Source organism: Balaenoptera ricei, chromosome 12 (assembly GCF_028023285.1).
Source record: "Balaenoptera ricei isolate mBalRic1 chromosome 12, mBalRic1.hap2, whole genome shotgun sequence".
Lineage (NCBI taxonomy): Eukaryota > Metazoa > Chordata > Mammalia > Artiodactyla > Balaenopteridae > Balaenoptera > Balaenoptera ricei.
Window position 1 is genome coordinate 69,746,477 of NC_082650.1, and position 19,042 is coordinate 69,765,518.

At 40.4% G+C, this 19,042-nt stretch overlaps 1 protein-coding gene across 17 annotated transcripts in view; it reads right to left on the reverse strand.

Annotated features, from left to right (window-relative positions):
* Positions 1–19,042, reverse strand: part of SPACA1 (sperm acrosome associated 1) — a 204,110-nt gene that overhangs the window by 46,714 nt on the left and 138,354 nt on the right. Inside the window, exon 5 of one of the 17 annotated variants that reach the window (XM_059941661.1) lies at positions 804–855. The exons of 15 other annotated variants lie outside the window; for them this stretch is intronic. The gene's annotated coding sequence lies outside the window, so the exon portion shown is untranslated. Of the gene's footprint in view, positions 1–803; positions 859–19,042 lie in introns of all 17 variants that reach the window. One more of the 17 variants, XM_059941660.1, reaches the window with a different exon arrangement.

The following is a 19,042-nucleotide window of genomic DNA, read 5'->3' on the forward strand; positions in this document are numbered from 1 at the left end:
CCTGAAAAGACTCCTAAGCACAGAGGAGAGAGATTTTCCTTCTTTCCCTAAATGATTTCTCCTTCTGTGAAGATTTCAAAGTGGAGGATGCAGTCCCCCGCTACCAGCACTGCCCCCAAGTTCAGTGTCAGCTGCTGCTGCTTCCCCGGAGGAAGGGGCCATGGGGTGGGGAGGGGGAAGCAGGAGTGGGGAGTATCACTCAGCGTCTCCTCCCTGAGCCCTCTTCCCACTGCAGGCGTGGCAAATAGGGGTATTCCGTGCCTCCTTGCCATCCGTTCATTCTACTTTCTGTGCCTTGCGAAAAGTCCCAGAAGGTCACCAAGTGTATCATCCATCATGGCATCTTGCCAGAATACTCTCAACCCTACTGAAGGAAGACATGCGGTCATTAAGCGCTTTCAACACGAGGAGGAGGAACCAGATTATATATGAACCAAATGGCTTCTCTTGGCCAGGAGGGATATTAATCTTGAAATGGATTTCCTAGAGGCTGTTGCAGGATCTTCCTGCTTGGACACCTTGAAGGAGAGAAGTGGTACCATCATGTCTAATGCTAGATGGGCGTTGGAGGGAAGGACCGGGAGGTAAGCAGCGTAGCTCCCAAATTTTCTTCCCACTTTAGACGTCTATTAAACTTCTATTAGATACTGGTCACAAGTGCTTTTGAGAAAGTATTAGACATGAAGTGAAACAAATTGCTAATCGTTTACCTTCACTCAGATCACCTGTGGGTGTACATCAGTAGTTGATGAGAAATAACAAAACTAATGGAAACTGTCTACTGAAGAGAAATTGCTACCTACCTCTCTGCTCCCTGTAGGCTTTCATAACCAGGAGAATCAGTTACCAGAAAGCCTGCTGGGGAAAATAAAGTTAAGGGACAAAAACAAGAAGAAATAATCTTTAAGTCAGTGACCCCATTTTAACCCCTTCTAAACAACCACAATTGCGCTCAACATTTCTATCGACTTAAATGAAAATGCAAATTGGGCCCCTAGTTCCCATTGATTAATCACACTGAGAGACAGATCAGCCAAGAACCCAACTGAATTAAAAGGCTTCTTTGTTTGCTGACCAAGATAAATAAAACCTAGGAACAATCCTTTAACATAGACAGTTATGACTCAGTTGTGAACACTCAGCACAAAATGATCCTGAGACGATGGAGAGAAATGACAGCTATCATTACTATTGTTACCATCATTAGTTACTATTATTATCACATTTTACAAAAAGCTCATGGAAAAAGAAAAGTAGATGTGCCACAGTAAAACTTATCTGGAGAATTTAAAATATAGTTAGAGAAAAAAGAATTCAGCCTTCCCCAATTGTGCTCTAATTAAATGAATGTTTAATACATTCTGCTAACGTAATTTTTTGGCCTATGACTGTAACTAAAAGGTTAAAAGGACTTGTACATTTTCTGAAAAGGAAAAGGAGATAAAGAAGTCAGGATACTACTGCAGCAAAATAAATACCGTTCTAGTTGATAATTATCTATCACACAATACAGTAACTTTCAATTAACTTGGTCACAGTTTAATTAAAACCTAAGTTTTCTTTGATCGTCTCTCCAGGAAGCTAGTAATTTGCATTTGCATTGTGCTTAGACTGTGTATTTTGTTCTCCCCGGGTTGTTATTACCAGGTAATTCAATAATGATTGCTTGTGACTAGGCCCTGATAGTCACAGAATTTATCACCTCACTAGTGAGTGACCTCTGCTCAGTTTCCTTAGGTTTCTCTGACTTGCCTTATTCACGAGGCAGTCTTTTTTTTTTTTTAATTAATTTATTTATTTATTTATTTTTGGCTGTGTTGGGTCTTCGTTTCTGTGCGAGGGCTTTCTCTAGTTGCGGCAAGCGGGGGTCACTCTTCATTGCGGTGCGTGGGCCTCTCACTGTCACGGCCTCTCTTGTTGCAGAGCACAGTCTCCAGATGCGCAGGCTCAGTAGTTGTGGCTCATGGGCCCAGTTGCTCCGCGGCATGTGGGATCTTCCCAGACCAGGGCTCGAACCCATGTCCCCTGCATTAGCAGGCAGATTCTCAACCACTGCGCCACCAGGGAAGCCCGAGGCACTCTTGTTCCAGGAGGCCAAATACAGTTTTCAGTGGCGAAGGACAGCACCTGTCTTTAGATGGCTCATAAGTTAGTGGTCCTACAAGGGGTTATTACATTGCATTATACATTATGGACTGCATGTATCAGGAAAAGCAAACAAGAAAACAAACAAACGAAAAGCAAGGTGCTGTCCTCTCCCTGATGATGTCTGTGGTCTGGTTTAGGAAGGCATGTGGCTGTCTCATCCCCTCATAAGGGCCTCCCAGCCAGACTTGCCTCCTCGAGCCTCTGCTGCCTACCACAGACCCACCTGGTGCTCCTCCACCTGGTCAGCCTCCCTAAGACGACTCTGATCCTGTTGTATGCTCCGCAGGACAGCCGAGTCCAGATTCTTCAACTGTTCGAATCTACGTAATATGGTCCCAGTTACATAATCTCTTCTCCAGCCTCGCCCTCCACACCACGGGATGATGCTGGCTCCTGCCTCGTCACCACCTGAGCCATCACCTCCCCCTCCTCTGTGGAGTCATATGCTACCTGTACTGCAAGTTCTCCTCCTCCACAAAACTTGTCAGAACATCCTAGTCCTCAGCTCTCTCCCCCTCCCTTTCCCACTCATGGGACTTTCTGCTTTGGCAGAGATGTCACTTAGCAATCAGTCTACCAAATTAAATCATTGGTTTCCCGCGTAGAAGCCAGGATTTACACCTTCTTCATATCCCTAGGCCCTACCCCAGCACTGTTTTTCCCTAGCTAATATTTCTTAACAAATGATCATAAGTCATGATGAATGATGAGAAAAATAGTAAATAATTGAGGATGATTTAATGCCTTAAAACATTCCTGATATGTTGACACATACAACAGTTATATTTTAAATTTACTTATGTCTCACCTCTCCAAACTACACTATATTTTCTCTGAGAATCTAGAGCATGTCTTCCACTTTTTTGTTTTATTCCAAATTTTTAGTCCAGCACTGTGCAAACTGTAGAGATTTACTAAATAATTGCTGATTTAATTTAATTAATTTGGTATAGCTGACACAAATATCTACAAAATGAAACACAAATATCTATGCCACTGCTAAAGACTGTAAGTTAATTACCATCCTTCAACAATGTTAGTAGACTGTCCTTGCATTGACATTTCACTGCTCAGTCTCATGGGTTATTTAATTAATAGCTACTTGCCCATGAGAATCCATTAACATATCAAAATTGTTTTTTCTGAGACTTACCAAAAAGAATAAATTGTACACGTGTTTACTCTGTGACTCTTAATTGTATTACTTTAAGAGGCATAACATCTGTTTGACAACAATGTAGGAGTCCCTAATAAGATAACAACGTGTACAAAACATTAGGTATATAACTCCTTTGTAAATATAAGCATAATACATGAATTTGCTGATGGTTTAAATCTCTTCTGAAGTAAATAAAGGTAAAATAAATCAATTTGATTTTGTAGGACTTGGTCTTGCTTAGATAATAAATATAAAAATGCAGGAAGATACTCTAGGGTTAGTGTTAATTGTGTTTCTAGGAGTTTCCTTGATTTAGTTACAGGTTCTTTACTTGTTTCTTAGAGTTTCTGTTGGTCTTTGCTTCTGGCACATTAGAGGAAGATGACTTTGGTTAATATGTGTTTCTTGGCTGTAATGAAGTTCTGTATTGGAATCATCTTAGCTTCTACTGCCTACAAACAATCCATTCTCTACTGAAGTGAGAGCCTGCTAAGAAAAAAGAAAACTAAAGAGCAGCAGGCAAAATAGATCAATGTTCAAGCCTACCTAGTAAGCAAATGAACCAAGCCACTGCCTTGAATTGGGGCAGATTGAGCTTAAAATGGCTGCCCTGAGACACATTGAAGAACTGATGTTATTTGCTCTATTTCTTGGAATTCATGTACTGAAAGACTTTATCTTGAAGCAAACAACATAGCTAAACATGAACAAAGGAAACCATGGTCTTGTTTTTTATACAAGACTAAAATGCAGTCCACAGTCAGGCCTGTCACCACTCCTGTTTCACTTAGGACCAGATCCTTTAATGAAATTATTGAATTATTAAAGAAGCACTTCTCACCAGCCCATCAGTCACTGTTTAGGGATTTATATTTCACAAACAAAAATCAATAGTCTCGTGAGGACATTGCTGCTTATATTGCAGAGCAGCACCATCTGTCAACACTGAAACTTGGGAAAATTTTTATATGACATGCTATGGAAGCATCTTCTATGAAGAGACCTTAAAAAAATTTCGATGAGTGCCTCTTAACTACACCAAATTTGACACATTTAACAGTCTAAGAAAAGGGCATAGTTAATAAAACTCAACAGTAACATGCTCAGCAATCAAAGCCATCATGAATGCAAAGTATTCTTGCCACCTGGGTCAGCCAAACACAGGAAAACTACAGTGCAGGTTCAAATTCTGCAAAGGGCCAGCCCCCACTCCGCCACCAACCCGCACGATGCGCACACACACACAAATGTGCATGTGCCTGTTCTGTGTGCGTTCAAGGCTATACATCAAAGGTCCAGGAGTGTAGAATCAAGCCACTCAACACAGATGTTTTTCTTACTCCAAGACCATAAATCATGGGGAGATGAATCTTCCTCAGAGGGTGAAGAGGAGGTGCCTCAGGAGACAGAATTTTTACCACGGGAGTCATGTGCAAGGTGGAAGCCAATTCTGATTGTAGAATTTCTCAAAATGGTAAAGATAATCTCCACAGAGATTTTCCTCAAGAACCACTTGACAAGTTGTTTAAATTCTGTGTCATTCAGGGTAAGAGTGTCACAGCAGATGTTTTTGGATACCAGGTTATAAAGAGTTGGTATGGAACCCACAAGAAAACATTTTCTACTTTTTCAACTCAAGGAGGTGGTACAAAGGGTGCAATCGAATGTGTCTCTCCAAATTTTATATGTTGAAACCTAAACCCCAATGTGATTTGGGGTGATGGGAGGCGGGGCCTTTGGGAGGTGATTAGGTCATGAGGGTGGAGCCCTCATGGTTGGGATTAGTGCCCTTATAAGAGAGGCCCCAGAGAGCTCTTTTGCTCCTTCCACCATGTGAGGACACAGTGAAAAGAACCTATGAACCAGGAAGTGGGCTCTCAGCAGACACAGAGTCTGCAGACATCTTAATCTTGGACTTCTAAACCTCCAGAACCTTGAGAAATAAATGTTTGTTGTTTAAGCCACCCAGTCTGTGGTATTCTGTGATAGCAGCCCAAATGAACTAAGTCAGAAGGATTCTTGGGGAAGCATTTTACTCCACTGAGAATTTGTGGAAATCACTCCAACCATTAAACCATTGCAGCTTCAGATGGGTTTCGACAGATATTCCAAAATCTCTTTTAAGAACATCAAAGTGCGGGACTTCCCTGGTGGCACAGTGGTTAAGAATCCGCCTGCCAATGCAGGGGACGCGGGTTCGATCCCTGGTCCAGGAAGATCCCACATGCGGTGGAGCAACTAAGCCCGTGCGCCACAACTACTGAGCCTGCGCTCTAGAGCCTGCGAGCCACAACTGCTGAGCCCGCGTGCTGCAACTACTGAAGCCAGTGCGCCTAGAGCCTGTGCTCCACAAAAAAAGAAGCCACCGCAATGAGAAGCTTGCGCACCGCAACGAAAAGTAGCCCCCGCTCGCCGCAACTAGAGAAAGCCCGCGCGCAGCAGTGGAAACCCAACGCAGCCAAAAAAAAAAAAAAAAAGAAAAGAAAAGAAAATCTAAGTGTACAAGGTGAGCTTCTGTCCATTCTTTTGAACTCAGTCATTAGATTAGTATTCTTAGAGGAAAAAAGATGTAATGTTCTCAGACCTATTCAGTACACTGTACCAATGCTTGTTAGCTGTAGATTACTCAGTCTTTATGGATGTCTACAGTGTGTCAGGCATTATTTCAGGTACCTGGTAACACAGTGGTGAGCAAAGCGGACTAGATCTATGCCTTCATGGAGCTTCACGCTGGTTGGGGAAATGGACAGTAAGCATATAAATAAATAAATACTATTTGATACTCATAAATACTATAAATAAAATAGAGTAAAGCAATGCAGTGGTATTCTGAATTAAAAGAACCTTAAAAAAAAACAGTGAAGGACTGAATGTCAATATCATGACATAGTATGAGTGTGTTTCGTGTTTGGTAATTGCAATCATTGTTGCTTTTGTTGTGGTCATCCATTTACAATGCTTGGTGTCAGTTTATTTATCTCATAAAAATAAAATACTCTGTGTGTGTGTGTGAAAACAAAAAACAGTAAAAGTTCTTTGAGAGCAAAAACCCCTCTCCTGTTTATCCTAAGACCCCTGGAGTCTAATGCTATGCTTGGTACTTGGTAGGTGTGCACATTTTTTCCCCCTTTAACAGTTATCGAATTAATTCAAAATGCATAAAATATAAGACATTAACTGAAGCAGGAATTTCGAAAGAAGGGATTAGAAATTCACGGACAAAGCTTAAAATCCTTGGCAGTCAAAATTCTAACGCAAATGGCCAAGCACAGGGAAAGCACTTAGAGATGCTCTCTGCCAGAGGATGGAGCTTCCGGTCTTCCTCCGATCAGGGCACGGCACAAAAACCTCATCATCATCTAAACCCCAGTACACTCTGTGCTCACAGGAAGGAAGGGAGCATCGGCTTTACTTTGACTCAGATTTATTATGGCAGGACACCCAATTGCTTCATTACTACTAGACATGAGGGAGATTCCAGGATGAAACCTAGGTGTTAAAAGCCATTTGATGCTGAACTTTCAGCCACACCTCCTGAGGGGTCAACAGAGACACCAAGTGGGGAAAGAAGTCATCCTCCCATAGACAGCAGGCTGCTGGACCAGCATGCCTTCCAACTCACCAATCGATAGCACATTACAGGAACAGGCAGAAAGAGGCCACAGGTTCAAGGAGGAGGTGTTAAATCATTTATTTTTTTCTTTGGGTTATCGGTATTAGCTCCTACAGACATGTTTATTAGAGGAAGTAGGGTTTGATTGGTTTTGTAGTTCTTAGTTGTAGTAAGATCGTGTGTTTGTGTCACGTTAGTATCTATCTATTTTTAATAATAATTTTTTTAAATCTACAGTGTCCATAGAGCAGAGAAAATTTTTGCAAACTAATTAGGGCAGTATTTATATTGTGCTAGTAGTAGAAATTGTTCATTACAATTCAGGTTTCTTGTTTATTAGGATCATTAGTAGGAAATAACATCCTCACTTTTACAGGGCAGCCCTCTGTCATAGACAGAGCCCTGGGCCATGGGTCCTATATGCTCACTCATGCACTGGCTCTGTGACCACTGACTTCTTGGTCACATCTGGATTCAAATTTTGGCTCTTTTCTCTCTTAATTGCATGAGCTTTGGGAAATTACCCATCTTTTCTGAGCTTCTGCTGCCTCTTCCATAAGATGAGGATGACAATATGTACATCAAAGATTTTACGATAACTAAATAGCAAAGCATATTAGTTTGCTAGGGCTTCCATAACAAAATACCACAGACTGGGTGGCTTAAACAATAGAAGTCTCTCACAGTTCTGGAGGCTGGAAGTCTAAGATCATGGTGCTAATAGGGCTGGGTTCCTCTGAGGCCTCTCTTTGGTTTGCTGGTGGCCATCCTCTTGCTGCCTCTTGACATAGTCATTCCCCTGGGCACATGTGGATCACCAACCAGTGTCTCTTCCTCTTCTTATAAGGACACTAGCCATACTGGATTAGGGCCCCACCCTAATGGCCTCATTTTAACTTAATTACCTTTTTAAAGACCTTATCTCTAAATACAGTTACATTCTGGGAGTTGGGACTTCGACTGATGAATTTGGGGGGACACAACTCAGTCCATAACACAGTGTCTATAAGGTAATTAATAAATATCAGATTCCGTCCCCTTACCCTTCACAAATTAGGAGTTGTTCTAGATCAGCAGATCTCAAAGTGTGGCCATGGATCCTGAAGTTTAACAAGCTTCTTTCAAGGGCATTTGTGAGATCAAAACTATTTTCACAGTAATACTAAGATGGAGACATTATTTGCCTTTTTTTTCAATGTTGACTTTTGCACTGATGGTATTAAAGCAATGGTAGGTAAAACCATCAGCCCGTTAGTACCAGTCAAGGCAGTGGCACCAAACTTTGCTTGTAGTCATTGTCTTTTTCATGCATTCATGGTAAAAACAATTGCCAGCTTCACAAGAATGTCCTGGATGAAGAAGTCAGAGTTATTAATTTTGTTAAATCTTGATGCTTGAATATATGCATTTTTAATATTTTGTGTGATGAAATGGGATATGCACACATAAAGTATGTATGCCTCGTACTAAAGTACAATGGTTGTCTTGTATGGCTAAGGTGTGAGCTGACCTGGTGGCCATTTTCATGGAACACCAGCTTACACACTTGCCAACTTTGATTTGATGAAGTTTGACTTACAGACAAACAATGGTTATTGGGACACTGGTATTTGAGGACATTTTCTTGAAAATGAACTAGTGGACCTCTCAACTCAAGGGGAAAAAAACTATGTTTTTCAGTATTTGTTGCCAATAATAAAATTGGAACTATCAGGGAAAAATTGGAATTTTGGAAAACTCATATCTGCCATCATGAGCTTAACAACTTTCCAATGCTGAGAGATTTTCCTAATGTGACTGGGGATGATATTTTAAAATGCAATTTTTAAAATATTATATGAGGAAATGTGCCAAGATTTGGAAGATCTGCATAACTTAGTGAAATAATATTTTCCAAATGACCAAAGTATGCTTTCAAAACCATGCATGGGTAAAAAATTCATTCAAGATAGAAGGTAAACCAGTAGATTTTAAAGTAAAAATTTATTGATTTGATTTCAGATTCTATATCTTGTTGAGCTTTGGTGCGGTATCAAAGAAGAATATCTACAATTATGTGAAAACACTATTAAAGTACACTTCTCTTTTCCAACTACGTATCTGTGTAAAGTCACATATTTTTCATATACTTCAACCAAAACAACGTTATCACAACAGTGATTGCAGATACAGGTGTCTATTAAGCAAGACATTAATTTACAAAAATGTAAAACAATGCCGTGATTCTTTTTTCTTTTGAAATGTGCAATTTATTTTTATTTATTTATTTCTTTTTAATTTTTTGGCCTCACCCTGAGGCATGTGGGATCTTAGTTTCCCCAACCAGGGATCCAACCCGCGGCCCCTGCACTGGAAGGCGGAGTCTTAACCACTGGACCACCGGGGAAGTCCCAATGCTATGATTCTTAATATACTTTTTTTTGCTTTGGAAAACATAGTTGTTTTATGATATTTATGTTACCACATGATGGGTTATTATTATTTTTAAGTGAATTAATACATATATATTTTAAACATCTCAGTTTTAACTTCTAATATAGCAAATATTTATAGGCATAACTCACATAAATAAGATTTCTTTAAGAGTTCTGAATTGTTTTAAAGAGTATAAATGGTTCCTGAGTCACGTCTTCTCATCCTCCCAAATACTGATAACTGCTGACGTAGATCAGTGTTTCCTAAGACACACTGCTGATCATACATGAGATGGTTCTAATGGGGGTACAGGTAAATGTTAAAAAATTTTATAACTCCAAATTTATTTTAAATTTTTATGCAAATGATACTGGCTTACCATTTTTTAAATAATTTTATAAAGTTTCCTCTTTTCATACATTTATTTATATTAAAAATATCAGTTTAATGGAAACACACAAAAATGGTGATGGTTGTATGTGAATGACTGAAGCGTGGGAAATCCTGGTTCCCAGAATATGTTTTCAAAAGTGTATATTGCATAGGCTTATTTTTTCTAACTTAGGTCGTCTCACTCAACATTTTTACATATGAACGATACGAAGAAGCAGAATTTGCTTAGAAAACAAATTATTATCCCTGGCATTCAGACCACAAAGTTCCATTGGAGGCCTGGATAATTGGTTTGGCTTGGCTATCTACACTAACAATTTGAAGTGTCCATCTCATTCTGAGTTTTGTAGACTTAGTTCTAGTTACACAACAAGTAACATTACTTGGTGAAATAGAGACCATTACTCCCCAATTTACTTTAATCTCACCAACAAGCTATGTCAACCTCTGGGTTTCATTTGAACCAGGAAACATCCCAAACTCATGCTGTGTGGACCTTGCCTGATGATACCGCTCTTCACTTTCTAACTCCATGGACAGTGGCTTGGGAGCCCGTCTTGAGAAACAGGGGTGTCTAGGGGGTGGAGTGCTGAAGCCAGCATCAGGACACCTGATTTTGTCCTGAGGCCCGGACAAGTCAGCCTCTCCAGACCTGACTTTCCTTCTCTGCAAAACAAGGGTTTGAACTAAACGATCTTGCAGTTCAAACAGCCAGACCCAGAAGAAGACTCGAAATAGCTTCTGGGGAAGCCTTTTGTCTCAGAGACCCTGAAGGGATGGGAGCGTCCACCCCAATGAGGTGCCGCTCAGGCCTCTGAATGCCAGGCTGCCTTTACGGACTGGACTCCATTTCCATTTAGACTGTGTGATTTTATCTTAATCTGTGACTCTGCAGTGGCACCAGAACTTAACATAATTAAAGGAAGGGGGTGTATACGTCCGACGGGTGACAAGGCCTGGCTGCCTGAGCCCCAGGAACTGCGAGTTCTAACCTTGGCGCTGACGCTGTCTCGGGACACATCATGTACCCTTTCTAAAACCGAAATAGCTTCCGGCCCACAGCATTAGCCCATCTCCCAGGACTGTTGTGAGAAATAATTTCTAAAGATAGCACCGTAAAAGAGTTTGCAAAATGAAGTGCTAAACTGAAACTTGAGCAACACGCTGAGTATTCTTACCCCACGGAGCTAACTAATAAGTATAAATTTGCTATTAGTTGAAAAGTCCTTAAGAATATAACTACTTGATCAATACAACACCAGCAGCCTGGCAAATTAGCGTGAAGCCACAGGCCTGAGACCTGAAAGAAATTAAATTGGTGCTTGATACAAATTGGACGGTGAGCAAGAAGATTTCTGGAAATTTCGAATCTAGCCCATGAACCCAGAACCATATTCTACACCTTCAGGGCTGGGTGCACGTGATGACCGGTCCACATTGTGACACGTGTTACTCATACTATAGTAAATGTGCGGAGACTAACAAAAATGTTTTTTGTTAGCCCAGGAAATTCTAACATCTATCTGCAAGACTGACATGTGAAATGTGCTTTTATAATGGACTTGAGAAGCTATTTTACAAATGAAAATAAAAAGTGTTACCGTTATTACTCGAAATAAATTTATTGATACCTTTTTAAATAAGTTCATTTAAACTAGGCAATTTAAGAATTAACTAGAGGGAGGGAGGCAGGTGGGGAAAGAGAGCGAGAGTGCTCAGTCTATTTGGATGCTAGTTTGTTTTTTTCCTCTAAGTCCTGTACAGGGCAACTTAGCAGGAGAATTGCAATACCTATGGGGATGAAGGTGTGTGTATGTGTGTGGACAACACCCACGCAGAAATTGGGAAAGGAAAGCAGCTGGAATAGTCAATTGAGCTAGTCCTCCCTGGAGAGTTGCAGTCATTCGTCCACTGGCTGGTGGGTCAGTTTTTCTGTTTACCTTTTCTTGGTGATGAAAGCTAGCCACAGCTGTCTTTAGGGCAGCCTCCTTCAAGGAAGTGCTTCAATGCTGGCATAAGGAAAAGCCTGAATGAATGAATTATAAGAGTTTTGGTCACCTCTGTGTGTCTGTATACTCCCTCTCTGCCTGCCTAGCACATCTTGCAAACCCAGCAACAGTCCGTCCTAGGACAGCAGCAGCCTGCCTTGATTGCCCTGTGTTCTTTTGCTGGATACAAAGGGTTAGTCATGGTCAGATTCCCTCACCTCATTTCCATGGAGTTAAACTAAATGACAGTCTGGCACTCTGTCTTGTCTCTCTGAGTCAGCAGGAAATGGCAGCGCCACTGAGACCAATCTGAAGGGAAAAGATACTTTCTGCTAGAACCAGCCTACCCAAACATTTCTTATTCCACAGGTAGTCAATGAAGTATTAATGACTTAGAGATTTAAAAGCCCCAAAACAAAGACCTTATTCCAGTCTTCACCTTCCAGGTTTGCCCTTTAGAGTACTTTGTACCTACAGGCAAATATAACTCGGGAAACAGACTCCAAATTAAGTTATCCTCTCAGAGTCTGAGCCATCTGAGCACAGGCTTGATGACACAAAGGGAGCAGGGTCTCCTTTCCAACATCTGCTCTACCCATCCAGCAAAGGACCGAAGATGACTGTTTGATCTGTTGACAGGGTACGTTCCTCTTGCCCATTATTCCACTGCAGTGAGCTGAAAAACAGCAGTTCTTTGCCACTTGCCAGGCTGCAATAAAAGAAAAGAAAACTCAAGGAGGAGGAGAAAAGGGAATCAGATGCTCTGATTATCAACCAAGTATGCACACAAAGCTCTCTGTGGAAAGCTTCGTTCTTTTATGGGCATTAAATAAGGGTCATTTTAACAGCTGTTACTCTGACACTACTTGTTGGCATCTAAAAATATGTCAGAAGCTGTAATACAGACCAGGGATGAAACTTCCATTTTTTTCCCAAGGGTCTTCTCTTTTCTTCTGAAACCTAGTAACCCACAAATGATAACTTAATTCCTTGAGCAATGGAAATTAAGTCATTAGTCTTAATGTCCAGTTCACTAAAATGCATCAAATACTAAGCATGTGATGCAAAATTGTCAGAGTGAGAGAAAATAACATACTTATATGTAATTTTTGAGAGGAGACAAATTGTTTGCAAGAAGTACCACCCCAGGCGCATTTAGTGAGTTTTGCTGGAGGGGTGGAGGTGGTGAATAGGTCCCCAGGGAATTTTTGTCTCCCTTTAGTCAGATGGTCTGTCTCTAAAACAGTACCCTGAGCAAACTGCCACCCTTCCATCAAAAAAAAAAAAAAAAGAAAAGGAAGTCAGAACCAAAGGAAGAATTCCTAAAAGTTAGGAAATTGAATGTTTATTTTTGCTATTGTTTTCATACTAAATAGGAACATGAAAGAAATCTTTCACTCAGCAACTGCATCTAATTTAATTTGAAGCTCCCCAAAGAGGAGTGAACAGGATGAGGAGCCATGAAACAGGGATGCTAATATTTTGTGAGGCATCTGGTACCGTTCCACCACCTAGAAATCTAAGAATCAAATTAGCAGATTCAATTCTGCCAGAGTGATCGAATTATTGTCAAAAGGATTTTGCAAAGCAGACTCTTCCTTCCCAACATCTGCTCTACCTACCCATCCAGCAAAGGACCAAAAATGACCATCTATTTGATTTGTTGAGAAGGGACACTTTGCCCGTTGCTGGTTGGTCCAGCTACATCCTGCACCTTTTATCTTAAGATTCTTGGTTATTGAATCAGTCAACAGAGAACACTAACAAACTAGTGCACCCGTTGGTCCATATAGAGGTGATTTAAATATTTTATTTGAGTCATAAAATATTGAATTGTAAAATTTTTACATATTTTGCAAATATGTTAAAAGTGTGTCAAGATTTCAAGCGAACACCCAAGCATCCCCTCCAGCAAATAAATAAAAGCAGTCCTTTTTTTTTGGCCAGGAAAGGAAGAGTGATAAGGGTTACCCTGACATTCTACTCAGAAATTTTTAACCTTCTTGAGAAGTATAATTTAATCCTAAAAATTTGCAGAGGTTACTACGGAGGACTGCTGCTCATCCTTACCCTACTATTGGAATCAGATGACAGATTGCTGGGCAAAATCTGTTAGGCAAAAAAGCTGAAACGAAAAGTTGCCAGGGGCTTGACTTGCCAATGTCTTGGGAGAGGTAAGGAATGAAAGAGCATTTATTTGTCTGGGATCGAATGTGTATGCTTTGGCCTTTTCATAGAGTAATTTCTCTTCCCTCCAACCAAAATGGAAGCTGGAGTTCCAGTGTACATCAATCATACTGGATTCGAAGACAACTGACTGGAAACTGACCAGTGAGGATGTGGCTTGTGTAGCTCAAATTTATGACGGTGCATCTGCTCTGAGTGGTGTCTTGATTGGAAGCCAGGAACTCTTCCGTCAGCCACATCCATATGCTATGCATGTGTTCACTGCTACGCACATTTTTTAAATTTAGCTCTTGTGGGTACATGTTATATATACACTTTTCCCCTGTACGTGATTTTCTAAAATATGCTTTAGAAAATATACACAATCTTTTTAAAGTCTTTGCTGACTCACTGGGGGTTCTTTTGAATGTTTTCCTTTTGCAAGCCTTGAGTTAAGTAGTCAAAAGTGTACAACTAAACCTCCTCTTGGTCTGCTAAGATCAAAACCTACTGCTTAGTCTAACGCAGCTATTATGTGATGACCCAATAGAAAATTTCTTTTTTTTCTATTTAGAAGCAAACTATTGCTGTTTTTGGTGGACTATAAGTTGGTGAGAAAAGATAAGGAGACACTCATCGTGTCCAGTTTGGGGTCGGCTTATTTGTGAGTCTTCTAAACATGTTTCGTCTTAAAGTTTAGCCAAAGGACAGCAGAGGTTTCAATACTGCACTTGTCAGTACTGCCTAGGAAGTGTCTCCTTGAAGCCTGTGATGTAGGAGATGGAGACTCAGATATTTCTGGTTAAAAATTCAAGCAAATGTGTTACCCAGCAGATTAACTTCCACTGCTCTTTTTTTCACATGTCTGAGTAGTCAGTCAAAGTCATCACCCAGGTCAGGCGCTCCTGGAACAAGATTGAGAAATACAAACTCCACTTGTTGGCTGCAGCATTCCTGGAAGCCTGGGCTTTCATCCAGCGGACATTTAGTGATTAAATTTATCATCTTTTTGTACCTTGGAAAACAGTGTCATCATAACTGTGGATGTTTATAAATATGTTCTTATTTAGCATTTAAATGAGCACTTTCAAAACATTCAATTTGTGTTTCACTTGACCCTGAAATCAAAGTTCTATTTTTCTTCTCCTATATAGGCAGATAAGATGCCTGTGCTTTCTTGAGGTCCCGGACTATGCTTTCTTTCATTTTGATTTTTTCTTCCTCCTTCTGATTTTGCTTTCTCCATAGCATCTATACTCCTATGCAGACAGAAAGCATTCTTAATTAGTACCAAGCTTGAGATTTGGGAAACAATATTGATAGCTTCTGAATTCGTTTTCCTCTAATATTTTAAATCATTTGAAAAATACATCTAATAATATAATGTGAAATACAGAATCTACATTTTTAGTATGTATTTGCATTCTTAACTGCTCTGAGGCACCCTTTAAAAGACAGACTGCATCGAACTTTTCAAAGGAATTAGGAGTGTTATTTGAAAAGTTGATACTTTTAGAGTGGGTGACAGCAAAATAATTGTATGACAGCAACATAATTGATTAATTCAATAAATTCAGCCTATAAACTGAGCCAGTTTGGAATATTATATGGAACAAACATCTAAATATTTCACGTTCAGCCAGTCATCTTATCGTATGGCCAGCCATGAATTAAAGGAGAAGAAAAATAACCCCCAAGAAATGGCTTTATAAAGCATATTTCTAGATGTCTTCCCTGAGGAAGAATAACCTTCTATTCAATCTAGCTGATATCTTTAGGGTCGCTGCATTTGATGAAATGATAAAGGGAAAAAACATTACAGGATTTTACCCAAGGCTGGGAGCCACTGAGAACTACACTTGATACTGGATAACACAACACACTTCATGAATCTTTCTTAAGGCTGCTCTATAAACTCAACTGTTTTCAAAGAAGCATTCAGAGTAGTATGAGACATCACATGCCTGACTAATAGTGCATTCCTATAGGGTCTAGTGACTCCCCCCTACTCTTCCCAAGTCAGACATAAATCCATGGTGCACACATTAACAGCCTGGCCATCTCTGCTCTTGAAAGCAGTAGTAATGCTGTGTATTTCCTTGTGATAAACGGTGAGAGACCAAATTATCATTCACTTGAAAATCTTATCCAGCTAGAAGGAAGCCATTCGGTTTCTCTAAACATTCACAAACATTTGGTCTTATTCCACATTCACCTAAAAATCAGCCTTTTTTCTCCTACCACGGAAGGCACATTGTCACTTAATGCTAGCCTGGTCCCTGTGATGGCTCTGTGTCCAACTCATCCAGCCAGTCACTGAGTCCTGCCTCTGCTTGCTCCTAATTTCTCTCATCACCCCCTTGTCTCTGTGCCCGCTGCTTCTGGCTTATTTCAGACCCTCTTCATCCTGGATTACTGTCATACCCCCCTCTAGCCTACTTCTCTACTTAATCCTCCACGCTGCTGCCAGAAGGATATTTTTAACCTTCGATTCTGAAATAATTTTAGACTCACAGAGAAGTTGCAAAATCAGTACAGAGTTTCCGTATACCACTCAGCCAGCATCCCTTAATACTAATCTATGACCATAGTACAATTACCAAAGAATTTTTTTAACCAGACTCTAATCATGTCATTTCTTAGCTTAGAATCCTCCCACGGGTCCTCGGCACCTTCAAGACAGTGCAGATCCCTTGATGTGACTGCAGTGCCCTCCATAGTCTGATCCACTCAGCTTCCCTGCTTTTCTACCTGTGATGGTTAATTTTATGGTGACTTGACTGGGTCACGGGACGCCCAGCTATTTGGTTGAATACTAGCTCTGAGTGTGTCTGTGAGGGTGTTTCAGAGTCACATTTGAATCTGTAGACTGAGTAAAGCAGATTGCCCTCCCCACTGTGGCTGGGCATCATCCAATCTGTTGGGCCTGATTCAAACAGAAAGGCAAAAGAAGGGAGAATTCACTCTCTGCACAACTGCTTGAGGTGTGACATTGGTCTTCTGCCCTCAGGCTGGGACTTATACCATTGGCGCTCCTGAGGCCTTTGGACTCAGACTGGAACTACACCACTGGCTTCCTGAGTCTCCAGCTCCCAGACCACAGGTTGTTGGACTTCTCAGTCTCCATAATCAGGTGAGACAGTTCCTCATAATAAATCCCTCCTCCCCACCTCTCATGCACGCACACGCCCACAGTTCTATTTCTCTGCAGAACTCTAATACGCTACCCAAGCTCTACACACCTTCTGTAGGAAACTACACATAGTTTCTTGAATTTGTTCCGATTCCTCTGGGCCTTTGCACATACTGTTTTCTCTCCCTTGGATGCCCTTCATTCCACTCTCCACCCCCACTTTCCAAACCTTCCTGCTTTCATTTGACTAACACTGACCTGGCCTTCAAGAGTCTGCTCTGTCCTGTTCTCTGACTCAGCACCTATGCATCTGTTTGTCATCTCACTGTCATACTCTGTTATATCTCTGCTCACCAGAGCCTCTCCTACAATTTCTAGGACAGTAGCTGCTAACCCGTAATGAGTTTTCAGTATATCTAGAGCAGAGGCCAGCAAACTCCAGCCCCCGTGCCAAATCCCACCCTCCTCCTGTTTTGCAAATAAGGTTTTGTTGGAACACAGCCATGCTCATTGATTTCTGTATTATCTGTGGCTGCTTTCGCACTACAGTGGCAGAACTGAGTGGCTGTGACAGAAATTATATGGCCCACAAGTATAAAATATTTACTATCTGCTAAAAGAAAAAGTTTGTCAATCACTAGTCTAGTGCATAAACCAAGAATCGACTTCATTTTATATTTGATTATCAAAGGCAATGTGGGCTAGAAGTCAATGAATGGTTCTAAAAAAGACCTTTTTGCAGTGAATTAATTGTCATCATTATATATTAAGTGGAAATTGGCAAAGATGTTTTAAACTAACAATTTCCAGTGGTGGCAAGGGTACAGGAAACGGTCACCCTCACCCACTGCTGCTGTGAGTGTAAATTAGTACATTATTTCTGGAGGGCAATTTGACAATACGTTTCCAAAGCATTAAAATACTGCATAACCTTTGTTCCAGAAATTTCACTTCTAGGAATTTGCCCTAAGGAGTAATCATAGATTTGCACAAGATATACTGCCTTGCTCACTGGAGCATTATTTCCAATATGGAGAAATTATACCAACTAAATACCACCGAAATAGCTAGAAGAAAAAAATGGTTAAATAAATTATATTTCATCAGCAGCCTGGGAAATTACTTGTAGCCGTTTCAAATCACAGGAGAATACATATCAATATAGGGAAATCCTCACAATATAAAGTTTTAAAACTGTAAGTGAAGTATGATGCCATTTTGATTTTTAAAATATTATATGTAATACATGCACAGAAACAAACAAAAAGCCTAAAAGGAAATATGCATGAAGGTTAACAGGAATTATTTCTATTATGTCTGATATTTATTTTCTTTGCTGTTCATCTCTGAATTTTCTACAATGAAGCTATATTACTTTAGCAATTATAGTTTTTTTTAGAAAGAAAAATAAGCAGTTCTCCCATTCCCTATGATTTGGAAGGATTTTCACTTTTTAAAATTACATAATTTCAAATAAAGCAGGTAAAATTAAAGATGCTCTTGCTGAATAGAGGTCAGGGGGTAAGAAATGCCTCTCCCCCACCATCCCCACATCAAGAGCATCAACACAAGGAGGCTGGAACACTGACCAGGAGAAGGAAAAATTGCTCCCTTGGGCACGTCACTATCAGGGTAATTTGTTGCCTGAGGTCAACTACTGTGAACCTTAAACAAAGATCAGTGGCAAAAAAGGTTGAAATCTGTAAACTTTCAGGGGTCACAGGAATGGGATGGGATGTCCACCTGATTTCAAGCAACTGGTTTTATTGATTTTTTTCTCGCTTTCAGCTGGATGTGAAGTATTATGTAGACACAGTATTTGAAAACAGCCTCACACATAGTTGACCCTCCAACAGACAAGGAAAATTAAAATCTAGTAGGCCAAACAACTGCAGTGAATGATGTGTGTGTGTGTGTGTGTGTGTGTGTGTGTGTGTGTGGTGGTAGGTAGAGGTGGGGAGCATTATGAGTGCAGATGGAATTTTCTAATTCATAAATCCGTGGACTTTTTTGTCTGTGGGTGAAAA